The following is a 15,369-nucleotide window of genomic DNA, read 5'->3' on the forward strand; positions in this document are numbered from 1 at the left end:
ATTGCTTGCACCAGAAATTGTTAGGGGCTTCATAGCAAAAGGGGTGAATACATATGCACATGACAATTTTTAGTTATTTGATCCCATAAATGTAATTTATGCCTAGATTTTTCTCACTTCACCAACTTAGACTATTTAGTGCTGATGCATCACACACAAATCAAATGACAAAAATATTTTAAACAGAGGTTGTAATGTAACAAAATAGGTAAAAAGCCAAAGGGGGTGAATACTTTCACAAGCCACTGTAACTTATTTACCTCTTCAGTACTTTTTCTGAATAGTTTTTAGCCTACTGGCTGCTATTCCTGTGGTAGGATCAGTTTGTTTGTCTACCCGAGTTTAATCCTGCACAAGATACGTAAAATGGACAGGATCACTTCTCCCACAGAATATTTCATTAGACGGTAATAATATTAGTACTTAACTCCATGAATACTGCATCTGTACTATTAAATGTTGTATTACAGTGTTGTCAGTTCCACTTTTTATTTTATTTATGGTAATTATGTTTTTATTTTTATTAAATTTTTCTTTATTTATTAATAAATTACATTTTTACATTTTGAATTCATCATACCAAAATTTTACCAAAATTCTTGGGAATATATTGGGAAAGCACAGTCATAGGTCATTCATTCACAACGTCCCAGGCAGGAACTTTTCTTTATATTTCACTTCTTTTCTTGCAAATATCATACACAAGGAAAGTCCATGCTGTTCTATAGATTATCTAAGTAAAAAAAATTTCTGTTTTCCGAGAAGAATGGGCGGGGAATATCGAAAAAAGGATTACTCATATTTACTCATCTATAAAAGGGTCTTTTACTCTTTGGGGCTGACTTTTTTTTCACTTCTGACAAGCTCAACAGCAGAATGGAGATTAGAAGCCTACAGATCTCAGAAGCAAACTAACCACAAAGACATGGTATACTAGAGCCAGGCAGGAGGGAGTAAAGGAAGCATGTGGTCTACATACACTGACAATACTTGATGCTACATCTGAGCACATGTCTGGTAAGTATTGTTTTTTTTCTTACAATTGAGGAACTAAATGGTTCAGGAAATGAGGTCTTTTGTCTGAAAAAAGGTTAAACTCTTCTCATTTGTGGTGTAAACCCACTTTACTATGTATACAGGTCATTTCTTCTCGTGATAAACTTGGAGTCTAATTTTTTTTTTTTATTATTTAATGGTTGTCCAGAAATAGTTTCAACGTACCCTGAAGTAGGGGAATATTTTGTTTGGAAAGTTTGTTTATACTTACAAACTATTTGGGTTTTAAGTAAATTTTGTAAAGCCAGAAACCCTACAAAATTGCCACATTAGTAAACTATGTGAAGTTGTAAACTGGAACCATCCATGAGACCACAGGGCTTGGTGGTCCAGATGTAAAACAGTTCTGCAGTCTCAGTAATGTGTAATATATATATGGGGCACAAAGGTCTAATACACCACACTCCCCAAACCCCCAGGTGTTAGTATGAGATGTAACCCCTAACCTGAAGAAAATGTCCTCTCGACACAGACATTTGGCAAAGTATCAGTAACTCAAAAAGTGTAAATTCTCTTTATTGTAGCCTATAACATTTATCACCTGTTTACTATTAGATCGGTGGAGGTCCAACCAATGGGACCCCTACCAATCACTAGACTGAGGGTCTCTATTAGCTACCTCCCCAACCTCATGGGAAGAAGGAGTTTGATTGGAATGGTGGTTGAGCATGTACTCTACCGTATTATATTAAGACGGACCTTGATGAATGGTTAAACATTCACCGTTCTAACCAGAATTTTTTAAGCTGGAATGCCTCTTTAAGGCAACCATTATTCTGAGACCCATAGTTCATGAGCTCATCTTGACGTGCTCCAGTGCTGATGACTAGGTGGCAGTGTCCTTTACTACTAGAGCACCAGGCGTCAAAGTGACCAGGTTCTAGAACTACAGATGTTAGTATGCTATAGAGCTCCGAAACCTAAACTTATTTGTGACACATTTCTAGATCTAGATGTCATAGCTTCACAACCACATTTGTCAATATGACAACCATTCGTTGACCAAGCTACTTCTGGAGAGCAGATTGTCCGTGCTCTGCGGTTCCAGACGTGTGCATTTCATTACTAATATAATTACCATGAGGATATTACTAAATGGAGACATTGATGGGCTCTGGTATAATTACCATGAGGGTCTTACTAAATGGAGACATTGATGTGCACTGGTATAATTACCATGAGGGTCTTACTAAATGGAGGCATTGATGGGCTCTAGTATAATACCATGAGGGTCTTACTAAATGGAGATACTGATGGGCTCTGGTATAATTACCATGAGGGTCTTACTAAATGGAGACATTGATGGGCTCTAGTATAATACCATGAGGGCCTTACTAAATGGAGGCATTGATGGGCTCTAGTATAATACCATGAGGGCCTTACTAAATGGAGGCATTGATGGGCTCTAGTATAATACCATGAGGGTCTTACTAAATGGAGATACTGATGGCCTCTGGTATAATTACCATGAGGGTCTTACTAAATGGAGACATTGATGGGCCCTGGTATAATTACCATGAGGGCCTTACTAAATGGAGACATTGATGGGCTCTAGTATAATACCATGAGGGCCTTACTAAATGGAGGCATTGATGGGCTCTAGTATAATACCATGAGGGCCTTACTAAATGGAGGCATTGATGGGCTCTAGTATAATACCATGAGGGCCTTACTAAATGGAGACATTGATGGGCTCTGATATAAATATCATGAGGGTCTTACTACATGGAGACATTGATGGGCTCTAGTATAATACCATGAGGGTCTTACTACATGGAGACATTGATGGGCTCTAGTATTGATCTACAGCTCTAATGATGACCCTGCAGTTTGTGACCCTCCTAGTTATTCGCATCGTGCTTATATAGTTTGGTGCAATATTATTATAATTATTATTATAATATGTGCTGCTGATTTTAAAATAACCTTTAGGCTTTAAACATTAATGGTCATTTATAGAGAAAAGAGGCCACAGTGGGTCCCCGAGTGGTATTGGGCCAAATTATCACTCTACAATTCCAATAGGTTCAATGGAGAAACACATGACTGTAAAATCAGACTACACACAGGTTTTGTTTCTTGTCTACTTCCATCATACTCCGCAATGGAGCTGTATACATAAAACGGTTGTATACATATATTTTTTAACAAAATGATTTGCAAAATGTCTTGTCTTTTTTATTCTGTATGAGAAAATAATTGTGTAATGTGTTTCATGAATATATTAGACATGAGCAAAAAAAAATTGCCGGTCCCAAGTTGGGTTCCAAGTATTCTGTGGATGGAGCTCTGCAAGCTGCCTCAGACTTTCCAGCATCTTCGGCTCCTCTTTTGATTTGCCGGTCTGGTGCGATGTCATGTGTGCATCAAGCCGCAACAATGACATCACGCCAGGATGGCTAATGGAAAGAGGAGTCGGGCATGCTGGCAGGTAGGAGGTAGTTCACGGGGCTCTCGTCCAAAAGCCATGGAATACTGACCTGGCCGTTACACCAGGGTCCTGGGAATTGTCGTCCATCTCTAGTATGTATACTTGCAGTAGGGAAATGGCAGCCTTCTCTACTACAATGAATCGAGGAGGACGCTCGTTCTTCCAGGACTACTGAACCTACATCACAAGCTTCCTTCTACGCTCCCTGACACATGGCCGCAGGTTTTATATCATGTTGATGTTTATTCTGATGGTAAATCGTAGCTTTTTCAGGCAGGGACATAAATGTCTCTGGATTATTTACAGCTTTGGGGAAACACAGAAACTCTGGACACATAGATGGATATTGGCCGAAGTGTGCACTAGTACATGAGTACAGTACAGGCATATAGTTAAGGAGGTATTCCCATCTCCAAGATCCTATCCCAATATGTAGTAGATGTAATAATAATATTATTATCAAATAACTCCAATTAGAAATGTAGTATAGTTTTTCTGATTCGCTATGTCTCCTTCCTCATGTGCAGGGCATTGCAGGACCTTAGGTATCCATAGTAATGACCACTGATAGTTATCTAGTTGCTAGTGGTCGTAACCATGGATACCTAAGGTCCTGCAATGCCTGCACATGAGAAAAAAGACCTAGTGAATCAGAAAAACTATACTACATTTCTAATAGGAGGTATTTGCTAATATTATTATTATTACACCTACTCCATATTGGGATAGGATCTTGGAGATGGGAATAACCTTTTAATATTCGCACATACCGAATCACAATTAATTAGTGTACTGCTGGACTAGTTTGTTTGTATCCATCCATCTATCTACAGATTAAAAAAAACCTGACAAGCATCTCTTAATGAAGCAAATGTGAACAGGTTCCAGCTGCTGTGACTGCAGAATATACAAACTAAAGAATACAGCAGCCTCTGTAAGCACTAGGATGTGCAAACATTGAATATAAGAAATGTTGCATTACTACAGTATAGACAAGTTGTCCAATTCATGTGAGCTCATTGGCCAGGACAAGGCGTATCTTTCTTTGTAGTGACCCTAACCATTTCTATCAGCCATGAATCTCCTGGGACACAACCTACAATTTAAAGGGTCGGTAGGAGCCAAGGCTAATTACAAACAGCTGTAGTGCTCAATGAGTACGAGCATGTACAGCTAATAAAAGGACTGGCCAAGGCTCTCCCAAAATGAGTGTGACAGCCTAATAGAAATACATGAAGCTGTCATGATTGGGTTGGAAGAGCTGCGGCCAGTCCGTGCATTGCGGCCAGTCCGTGCATTGCGGCCAGTCCGTGCATTGCGGTCCAAGATCAGACTGATTTGCATAGAATGTCTGCATGATCCCTTAAGCTGATGGGAGGACTGTTCAGACAGATATGGAGGCAGTCAATACTATCTCCAATAGTATAATACTAAAAACAGATTGAACCGTGCCTCCTAACAGAATGAAGCAAGTGTGAACTGGTGCAAAAGGCTATGACTGCACAATATACAAACCAAAAAATACAGCAGCAATCTGTAGGCTATGGCATTATCTGATAGAAATAGTTAGGGTCCCTAAAAAGAAAGAAAGATAGAGAGGGAAAAAAGAAAGGAAGAAAGAAAGATAGTGAGAGGGAGAGAAAAAAAGAAAGGAAGAAAGAGAGGGAGAGAAAAAGAAAGGAAAAAAAGAAAGAGAGAGAAAAAGAAAGAAAGAAAGAAAGAGAGGGAGAGAAAAAGAAAGGAAGGAAGAAAGAGAGGGAGAGAAAAAGAAAGAGAGAGAGAGAAAAAGAAAGGAAGGAAGGAAGGAAGAAAGATAGAGAAAGAAAAAGGAAGAAAGAAAGATAGAAAGAGAAAAAGAAAGAAAGGAAGAAAGAAAGAGAGAGGAAAAGGAAGAAAGAGAGATAGAAAAAGGAAGAAAAAGAAAGAGAGCTAGAAAAAGAAAGGAAGAAAGAAAGAAAAGAAGAAAGAAAGAGAGAAAAGGAAAGAAAGGAATGAAAGAAAGGGAGAGAAATAGAATGAAAGAGAGGAAAGAAAGAAATCTACCCACTCTAGACTGTACAATATCACACGACAGTCTCCCAAGGTTATAGCATTGAATTATATATCGTCGTGGGTCTTTTGCTGCCCAGGATCTATCACTCCAATGCAGAGCCATACAGACATGCTGGGAGTTGTAGTCCATACAGACTAGATAGACAATGCACACTGTCACTTACAGGTAACGGCCTATTACCAGGGCGCCTCGCACTAGTTATGATTTTAAGCATCTGACCTATGTGGTCGCAGTGGAATTTCCAAAATGTCATCTATATGAAAGGGATTCTTATCATTCCTCTAAATGATGCTCTCTGTAAACTTTCAGGGGCAAAAACATCTGAATGAGCAATTTGCTTAAAATTCCCAGGGCTGTGATTTGCATAGAGCTAGGTGTAGTGTGGGAGTGGGAGTGCTGAGTGCTTTTCCCCCTTACCTGATGATACCGATGGCCTTTCTGCTTCCCAACAGCAGCCCTGACGTAATGGAAGTGAGCGAAGCGAGGGAGAAATGGCAATTACAATGTTCAGAGAGGAAGTACATGTCAGGCTAACCACTTCCTCTACTCATCAGCCCCACGTACTCGCTGACATTCACACTTAATGCTCTCTATTAAAGGGCTTATCCGGGACTTTAAAATTGATCATCTGTTTGAAAGGGCGAGATCTCCGCATCCCATTTATCAGGCATCACCCATAACCATCAGGAGTGTCTGTACCTAGTAATACAGCACAGAACAGCTGTGCCATAGTCACATAAATGAGACTGTAAAGCCCCGGCAGCCACTATTAGTACAGCACAACCCCTTCAAACAGCTTATTGGCGGGGACTGCCGAGGGTCAAACCTTTACTTATCTAACATTAATAGCCAATCCTAGGAATAGGCCATCAATTTTGTAAGGAGGGAATAGAATAAAAAATATAGAAAAGAAAATATTATGAATAAATTCAAAAATATCTTTAAATTAGTAAATCACACTCGTTTTTGTCTTTGGGAAACAATCACCATAGTATACTGAATGATGTCTTCTTACATTGACTGAAACCTGTCCTGTTATATTATTAAGACAAGTGCCTGTGAGCATATGCAGTGGACAGAGATTATCGCTGTGACCTTGAGATAATATAAATCACATACTGTTCAGCTATTTCATGATCGCCACAGTCACCCAGCATTCAGAAAAACAACGAGGACAACAGTGTGAGCAGTTTCTTCTTACCTCGGCACTCTTGGCATCTCCAGTATTACACTGGAAAGACATCATGGACAGCAGTGTGAGCAGCCTCATCTTACCTCAGCTGCCCTGGTATCTTCAGTATTAGATCAGATAAGATGGATAACAGTGTAAGCAGCCTCTTCTTACCTCAACACCCCTGGTATGTCCAGTATCAGATCAGACAGGGTGGTCAGCAGTGTGAACAGCCTCTTCATACCTCAGCACCCCTGGTATGTCCAGTATTAGAGCAGATAAGATGGATAACAGTGTGAGCAGCCTCTTCTTACCACAGCACCCCTGGTATGTCCAGTATTAGATCAGCTAGACACTGTGGACAACAGTGTGAGCAGCCTCTTCTTACCACAGCTCCCCTTGGTATGTCCAGTATTAGATCAGCTAGACACTGTGGACAACAGTGTGAGCAGCCTCTTCTTACCACAGCACCCCTGGTATGTCCAAGCATTAGATTAGCTAGACACTGTGGACAACAGTGTGAGCAGCCTCTTCTTACCACAGCACCCCTGGTATCTACAGTATTACATTAAAGAGACAGCAATGACAGTAGTGTGGCCTCTTCTTACCTCAGCACTCCTGGTATCTCCAGTATTAGATCATATAGACAGGGTGGAAGCAGAGTGGCCTTTTCTTACCTCAGCACTCATGGTATCTCCAGTATTAGATGAAAAAGATAGGTTGGACAGCAGTGTGAGTGGTCTCTTCTTACTTCAGCACTCCCATTAACTCCATATTAGAACAGATAGGGTAGACAGCAATGTGAGCAGCCTCTTCTTACCTCAGGATCCTGGTATATGCAGTATTAGATCAGATAACATGGACAACAGTGTGAGCAGCCCTCCTCTTACTTCAGCACTCCTGGTATCTCCTGTATGGGAGCACATTTTCCTCTATATGGTAGTGGTGATGAGGATGAAGCATAGCTCCACGGGAACCTGTCCTATGACATTCTAGGACAGGTTTCCACCAGTGTAACAAGACGACGACAGCTATTTCTCCCAACTTCCATATACACTTGAGCACTCGGCTCAGCCATGCGTTCATGTCTTTTCAACAGGGAGACATCATCTGACTTCATCATCAGTTGGGGGAGAGATGTGAGGCCTTCATACACTTCAGATGGTTAGACAACTTTCATGTAATGGCCTTAAAGGGAATCTGTCAGCAGTTTTTTGCGCTGTAAACGGAGAGCCGCATGATGTAGGGGCAGTTACACTAATTTCAGCAATGTGTCACTTAATGCGCTGAGTGGTGTTTTTTTCAATAAAACAAGTGTTTTCTCAGCAGAATATTATCACTATAGGACTAGATGTCTTGTGCTATGTAGTTCTCCTGCTCTGTGTAAACCCACAGCCACCAATGATTGGCAGCTTTCTGCCTATGCAGAGTGTACATAGAAAACTACCAATCAGTGGTGTGGGCAGGGTTATACAGAGCTCAACATTCAGAGAACTGCTAGATCTGCAGCAGAGAAAAATGGGATTTTATCACAACTGCAGAAAGCAGCTTAGTAAGTGACACATCACTGGAATCAGGGTCTCAGCCCCTACATCAAACTGCTCTCCGATTACATAACACAAACCTTGTGACAGATTCCCTTAATGGCTAGCTCTATCATGGCTTCATTAAAGAGACACCACCAGACCTTCCCTTTCTGTGGACTTCTCATACAGATTGTTACAGAAGGTTTGTTGGGAACCTTCTCTCTTTCGGAGAGGGCTTGTAGTACACTGCATCCTTATGTATTTTTGTGTGGCATGTTGCACTCTTTTTGCACTTGAATAAAGTCTTATTTTCCCTTAGGAAAAAAAAAAATAATAATAATTACATAGTTTCTAGAAGTTAGTGATGATAAACTCGTCATGATCCTCGTGGTCTACTGAGGTTTAATGGTTTTATCTGTGGTTTAGTTAAAGGAAAGGTTTAATGTTAGGCATTTAGGACAGGAAGGTGCATGAAATCCCTAGTGATAGCAGAAGGAGTTTTCATCATGAGTGAATAGGTAACTTGTTCACCACTCACCACCTCTACCAAGTCTACCCTTATACACTGTTTTTCCTGCTTCCCACTAGAGATGGCCAAATGAAGAAAAGATTTTTGTTATTTATATGATTATTGCTTTTATTTATTTGCTTACAGCTGGGTATATCGTCATTTTGTTTCTGTCTTAGGTTTGGTCTGTTTAATGGCCAATGCGAACATGCAATTATTTTGCATGCCCACCAGTTCATTTTTTTCGGTAAAGTCCTCTTGAGTTTGGCCTGCTGGATTCGACCTACAAAAAAAGTCACATCACTGTCAGCCACATATACTAGGAATGTAGCTCAACTTTACATATGTAAACGTCAGATATTTGTATATCGGTCCAAAATATACCGTACAAATAAGCTTTCAGTTTCCGTGCTGTCACAAGGCTTGTAGGGCCGTTCCTTTGCTTTCGGGCAGCGGGAGTGAAAGATAACGAGACGCAGTAAAAGGCCATAAACCGAGCGAGGAAACAAGTCGATAAGATTTAAATTTGTAAAGCAATAGAAGATTCCGAGAGAGCCGGGCGGCGAAGGGCTGCTTGCCACCAGCGCACACCACACGCCTGCTATCCATAAAGCCTTAGTAGTCGGCATTTCAGGCTTAAGCCTAATACAGGGAAGCAGCTGGAATTTTCTACAACAGGTTTCTAGGACTATAACTGTAAGACTTTACAGCTTGTTTTTTTGCCACTCAACGCCAGATCTAGATTTCCTATATTTTCATTGTCTTTAAAAGTCTTTTTCTATTTCATTGATCTCCGTATGTGTGGATGCAATTACTTTTTACAGTATTGATTTGTGAGCCATGGATAGATCAGATAAATGGATAGACAGATAGTTTGAGCCCCATAAAAGCCAAGATCTAAGATAGTTTTTTTCTGTGGATCCACTTCTTCCATAGTAAAGTTGCTTTAGCTATCACATAGATTGTGGTCTACTTGAGTTTCCTTTCTGCAGAGTGACAAAAATGTTATTTTTTCCTTTTTGTACCTGTCATTTCATATGACATTTTACAGAATAAGCTGTCCTGTGTGTACATGAAAAGTAACACAATTCCTAGTAATTATACAACTTGTATACTGGATTTTTCACTTCCGCAGACTATCTCTAATTTTCAGTCGTCTCTGAGCTAGTGAGTGACGATTAGCTGCTGTCTCCCATGCACTGCACACACAGACATGAAGGATACCTGCTCTCCTGTCTCTACGTAGCACATTCAGAAGCAGTAGCAGTATGGAGGACATTATGCAGCCGTACTTAGCAGTGTAGCTGTGAATCCAACTCCCCTATCACTATGTCTTTGGAATGTGGGAGGAAACTGGAGAACCCGGAGGAAACACATGCAAACATGGGGAGAACATACAAACTTCTTGTATGTTGTCCTTGGGGGAAATTGAACCAGGACCCCAAAGCTGCAAAGTTACAATGCTAACCACTGAGCCACCGTGCTGTCTGATTATTTAGTGGTCACTCTTCCATATGAGGATACTGTTCAGTGGCTTACCTATAGTCAGTGCAGAAAATGCAGTCACACCTGGGACCAGAAGCCTGTTAACAGAATACAGAAGACCAATTAACAGAAGATCAATAGTTTTAAAAACCCATGATAGCTGGTGGCCCTGTTGACGTTCGTAGCGCCCCATGCAACATCTCAGAGTTAAAGGGAATCTGTTACCCCCTGGCACTTATCTGACCTTTAATATGGGCATACAGTTGATAGTAATGTAAATGTATTCATACCTGTATGCCTCATATTAGAGGTCTTGTTGCTGTGAAATGTCTTTTTATTCAATCAAGTTTCTGATGCTTGCAGGCCCGGGGCTCTGAAGAAATCCTTGCCTCCTGTATAAATTATAATGTTTCCGCCCTTCCCTGCACATTAGAGTGCCCAGATTTGGCTGTTGCAGCTGCACATCACAGGGCACTGTGACATGCAGGGGAGGGGGGAAACATTATAATTACCACAGGAGGCAGGATTTCTCTAGGGTCCCGGCTCCACAGCATCAGAAACTTGATTGAATAAAAAGACATTTCACAGCAACAAGACCTCTAATATGAGGCATACAGGTAAGTATAGATTTATATTTCTATCACCTGTATGCCCATATTAGAGGTCAGATAAGTGCCAGCCGGTGACAGATTCCCTTTATGCCACTGGCCCATGCATGATAAACCAGCAGGGGGCTCCAGTAAGAACTTTTCGTCAGCATCCTGAGAGTTAACAGAAAACCAGCACTATTTTAACATTAATAAGCAGAATATTTGAAAAGCTGCTCAACAATTTACCTGGAATTGAAGTGTAAATGACCACTTATTGTATGGACTATGATGTCAGTTGTGTTTATGTTCCTGGGAACCGTACGCCGACAGCTGCGCTTGTTACCCAGCTGCTATGAAAGCGGCAGCGCTGACATAAGAGCTCAGGCAGAAGTCAGCCATGCTGTAATTGTTGTATAATTCATGGACTTGTCTTATTGTCAGCTCCGCACCCCGTCCCCCTCCATCAGTGCTAAGCACAGTAATCACGCAGCAGAACCCACACGGCTGAATTCCTAACTAGGGGCGGTGAATCCGCTGACGCTCGGCACCCTGGTGACATTTTCAAATTCGTCTTAATATCCATGAAAGGAGATCTCCTTTTATAAAGTGCAGTAAGGCTGGCACTATGGGCTGCGATAATTACTCTGGCGGTGGAGCTCAGCCTCTTAATAACACCCGTGTTTTCTGCTCCCCCTTATACTAAACAAGCGGGATCTCATTTTTCTCTCATCTAGCAGAAGAGGCTGCTTTATATTCAGCAAGTCTCCCTGAACATTGCAGAAGAGGCACATTAATGCCAATAGGTCCTAAGGCAGACAATTCACTTTCCATAAAATACATTGTATCACCGGGGGGCGAGTATCCGCAGTGTAGATACAGTCGGGTACATTCATTTTTTCTGCAGTAAAGTGTGTATCGCAGTAACGAGCTCTGGGTAGCTGCACCATGGCTGCTCTATAGAGTTCAATAAAAGATTTACAAGACCAGGGCCGGTGGCCACAGATGACAGCCCTGAGGACCTCAACATTCATGGTGACTCTTCTGGTTTGTGGGCCTGGCATAACATCATAGTTGCAGCGTGCCTCACACACAGTGGGGTAAAGAGAGTCTGATGGGACCTGGTGAAAAATTAGTACCTGACTGCCCCCACCTGCATGTTGGTCAGATGTATGGGCCTTTGTAGCATTCTAGATCCTATAAATACATGCGTGTTCGCCCCCATGTAATAATCTCCCCCATCCTGGCTCCTTCCTGTAATAATCTCCCCCATTCTGGGCCCCTTCCAGGAATAACGTCCCCATCCTGACCCCTTCCAGGAATAACGTCCCCACCCTGGCCCCTTCCAGTAATAATGCATCCCATCTTGGGTTCTATGTAATAACAGCGTCTCTCATCCTGGGCCCCTTCTTGGTATAATTTCTCCATCCTGGTACAACGCCCCTCATCTTGGGCCCCTTCCTGGTATAATGCCCCTCATCCTGGGTCCCTTCCTGGTATAATGCCCCTCATCCTGGGTCCCTTCTTGGTATAATGCCCCTCATCCTGGGCCCCTTCCTGGTATAATGCCCCTCATCCTGGGTCCCTTTCTGGTATAATGCCCCTCTTCCTGGGTCCATTCCTGGTACAATGCCCCCTCATCCTGGGTCCCTTCCTGGCATAATGACCCTCATCCTTGGTCCCTTCCTGGTATAAAGCCCCAAAATAAGCGCAATAGAATAGTGGCTCCTGCCGCAAGAATATAGCTCTTCTTCCTTGCCGCAGAAGCCGCATTTCTATTACACTTATTTTGTATATTTACTAACACCATATGATCCGTTTGTCTGAGGAAGGACTGGGGTACAGATCGAAATGTTATTTTGACTTTGTGGATTGTCATTCTAATAAAATCAGATGCTTCTTTGAATTGTTTTGAGAGCGCTGCCGGGTCTCTGCTTATTTTACTTCAAGGATTGGAACCTTTCTCGTGAACCAATCCACTGGGAATTCCGTATATCTTCTATTGTCAGTTTATATATAAATTGTACCACTCAAGTTACAGCTTTGGCAAATTTGCTCCTTTAGTCAGTACCAACATTACAGCTGTGATGTATAGAGATTGTCAGTCCCACTGGGGAAAGTGACAAATTCGTAGGCAGTCAGTTAATCCATCAAGATGTTTTGATATCTGGGAGGTAGCACAAGCAGAGGGAGAGGATACTGTACCTACTCCGTGCAGGTATAGTTGAATCTCAATCTATGATCCCACTGCTAACCACTGAGCCACCATGCTTCCCAATATAAGACAGGTGTCTAATCTTGTAAAATAAAATATGAGGCTCACCTTGTGAAGTGGACCCGCTAAGCCTCAGCTCCAGGTGGCTACACGAGTCCCGAGCATTGGTACAGCTGGCAGGATGTCACGTGGGAAGCAAGGACTTGGATATGCAGGGAATGGAAGCAGGTTACCAGGGTGTGCACAGGAGGTGGAGTACACAAAACTTGAATAGTAATCCAAATACACAGGTGGGTGTCCTAATGGGCCTTAAAAGGCCTATGGCGATGATGTCACCGAGCCACGCCGGGCAACCTGCAAAGTCAAACATGGAGCACAATAGAGGGCAGTGGACCGAGGTGAAGGGCGCAAAACCCGGACCCGGGACAGGTGTGCAACATAAAAACTTGAGCTCGTTACTCGAGTTTGCCTAGGGTGCTTGGGTATGCGCAGAGTATTGCAGGTGCTCAAGTGACATTTTTGAGTCCCTGCAACTGCATGTTTTGCAGCAGTTAACAGCCCCGAAACAAGCGGCCACGGGGGCTCGAACATGTCACTCGAGGACCCGCGATACTCGGTGCATACCCAAGCACCCTAGGCAAACTCGAGTAACGATCACTTGCGCACATCACTACTCAGTGGTTACCATTTTGGGGTCTTGGGTTCAAATCCAACTAAGAGCAATAGCTTGTATTCTCTCCCACACCCAAAAAAATAAATAAATTAGCTCGTTATCAAATTGTCCCTAGTGTGTGCCTGATATAGGGACAGGGTTGGACTGGCCCACCAGAGAACCAGAGAATCCTCAGGTGGGCCCTGGCTTCTCCTTCAGGAGACCTCATAATGCAAACCTTGCAGCTGCTATGGGGTGGGCCCAATGTTCTTCAGTCTGACACTGTATAGGAAAATAAGTATGTGAACCTATTGGGGACAGGGACTATATAACCAAGGAGAAATAAATATTTCTGACTTTCCTAACCCCTGTGTCTAATCCCAGTCATTGTACATTCAATCCACCTCACTTCTAAAGGAATACAGAAAGCGAGAAGAAGCAAAATAACTAAAAAGAAATCAAATCTGCTGTTGCATAATAACCAAAAACAAAGCGCGAGGCGTATAAACCGCGCATTCTGATTTCCGCTCCATCGCCTCCCATGATGATGTATTATATATTTACACATCCGAACAAAGGAAATGTTCTCCTCTCATCCGTCCCTCGTGCTGCAAAGCAAAACCAATTACTCTGGAGTGTATAACACTACGTGGGAAGTGATGCCGCTTACAAAACTGTTACCACCCCAATGATAGCAGAGGATAAAGGAACCCGGGCAAAAATAAAAAATCATTTCTCAAGAGTCGTCCTCGATGTGTTTGCATCGAAATTGGAGAAAAAGCAGTTGGGTAGCCTGGCGGGCGAATGGTGTGGATTCCCTTGTAATTTCGCCCTCCCCCTATGATTTACAGGACCCGTTTACCACGACTGTACGTATGACTTATAATTTTTTTTTTTTCATGCTACATTTCCTTTTAGGACTCCAATTAACTTTTTGCCCTCGTGCAGCTCGGCAATGGCTGTTTCATTTGCTGCAGGCACTTTTTAAAGTATCTTTCAGGGTATGGCGCCACGGAGTAATAACAATAACAATTCCAAATGAGCCATTGAAGTAAATCACGTAGATTCAGGTGCATCTCACAAGTAAGAAAAAGAAAAAATACAGCACTCGCCGGATGTTTAAGATACAACCACACGGCACTAACTCATCCCCACAAAATGACTCCGCTCCACCGAGACGGCAGAATATTTACCTTCCTTAAAAACTGCGCCGCCGGGCGATAAAGCCCCAGGACGACTTAGCAAAAGAGTTGATTGCATTGCTCTACACAAGGGCATCACAAATCATATCAATGTGCGATCACGGCGTCGCTGCAACCGGCCACAAAGTAGCGGCAGAACTTTAAAGTTCTTACTTCTTATTTATGCCGGTTATTAAATCTACCAGGCTCATTACCGGGAACGGCCTTCAGGCTCCGATCTTCTTATCTAGACCTATATGCAGAAGGGAGAAGTTATATGCGTCAGTGGTGATTTGTAACTGGGAGTCGGGAAATAGGGGCCATAATTCTGACAACTTCTGTTATAGAAACATAGAAGATAATGGCAGAAAAATAAATGTCCATTGGTTCGTGGGGAGGAAATGATAAATATAAAGAGATGGATACCAGGGAATATGGTTAGGACGGGCAGCAACGCCAGGCTGGTACATGAAATTATATATATATATATAAACAGACAGAGAA

The 15,369-nt window shown here is 42.2% G+C and overlaps 1 long non-coding RNA gene across 2 annotated transcripts in view; it reads right to left on the reverse strand.

The window, feature by feature from the left end:
* Positions 1-6,066, reverse strand: part of LOC141253059 (uncharacterized) — a 125,085-nt gene extending 119,019 nt beyond the window's left edge. For both annotated transcript variants that reach the window (XR_012314214.1, XR_012314213.1), the window contains exon 1: positions 5,958-6,066. This is a non-coding gene — a long non-coding RNA (uncharacterized lncRNA). The remainder of the gene's footprint in view (positions 1-5,957) is intronic.
* Positions 6,067-15,369: the final 9,303 nt, after the last annotated feature.

Source organism: Phyllobates terribilis, unplaced genomic scaffold, assembly GCF_046119375.1.
Source record: "Phyllobates terribilis strain yellow unplaced genomic scaffold, ASM4611937v1 Scaffold_2__4_contigs__length_985480577, whole genome shotgun sequence".
In the NCBI taxonomy this organism is placed as follows: Eukaryota; Metazoa; Chordata; class Amphibia; order Anura; family Dendrobatidae; genus Phyllobates; species Phyllobates terribilis.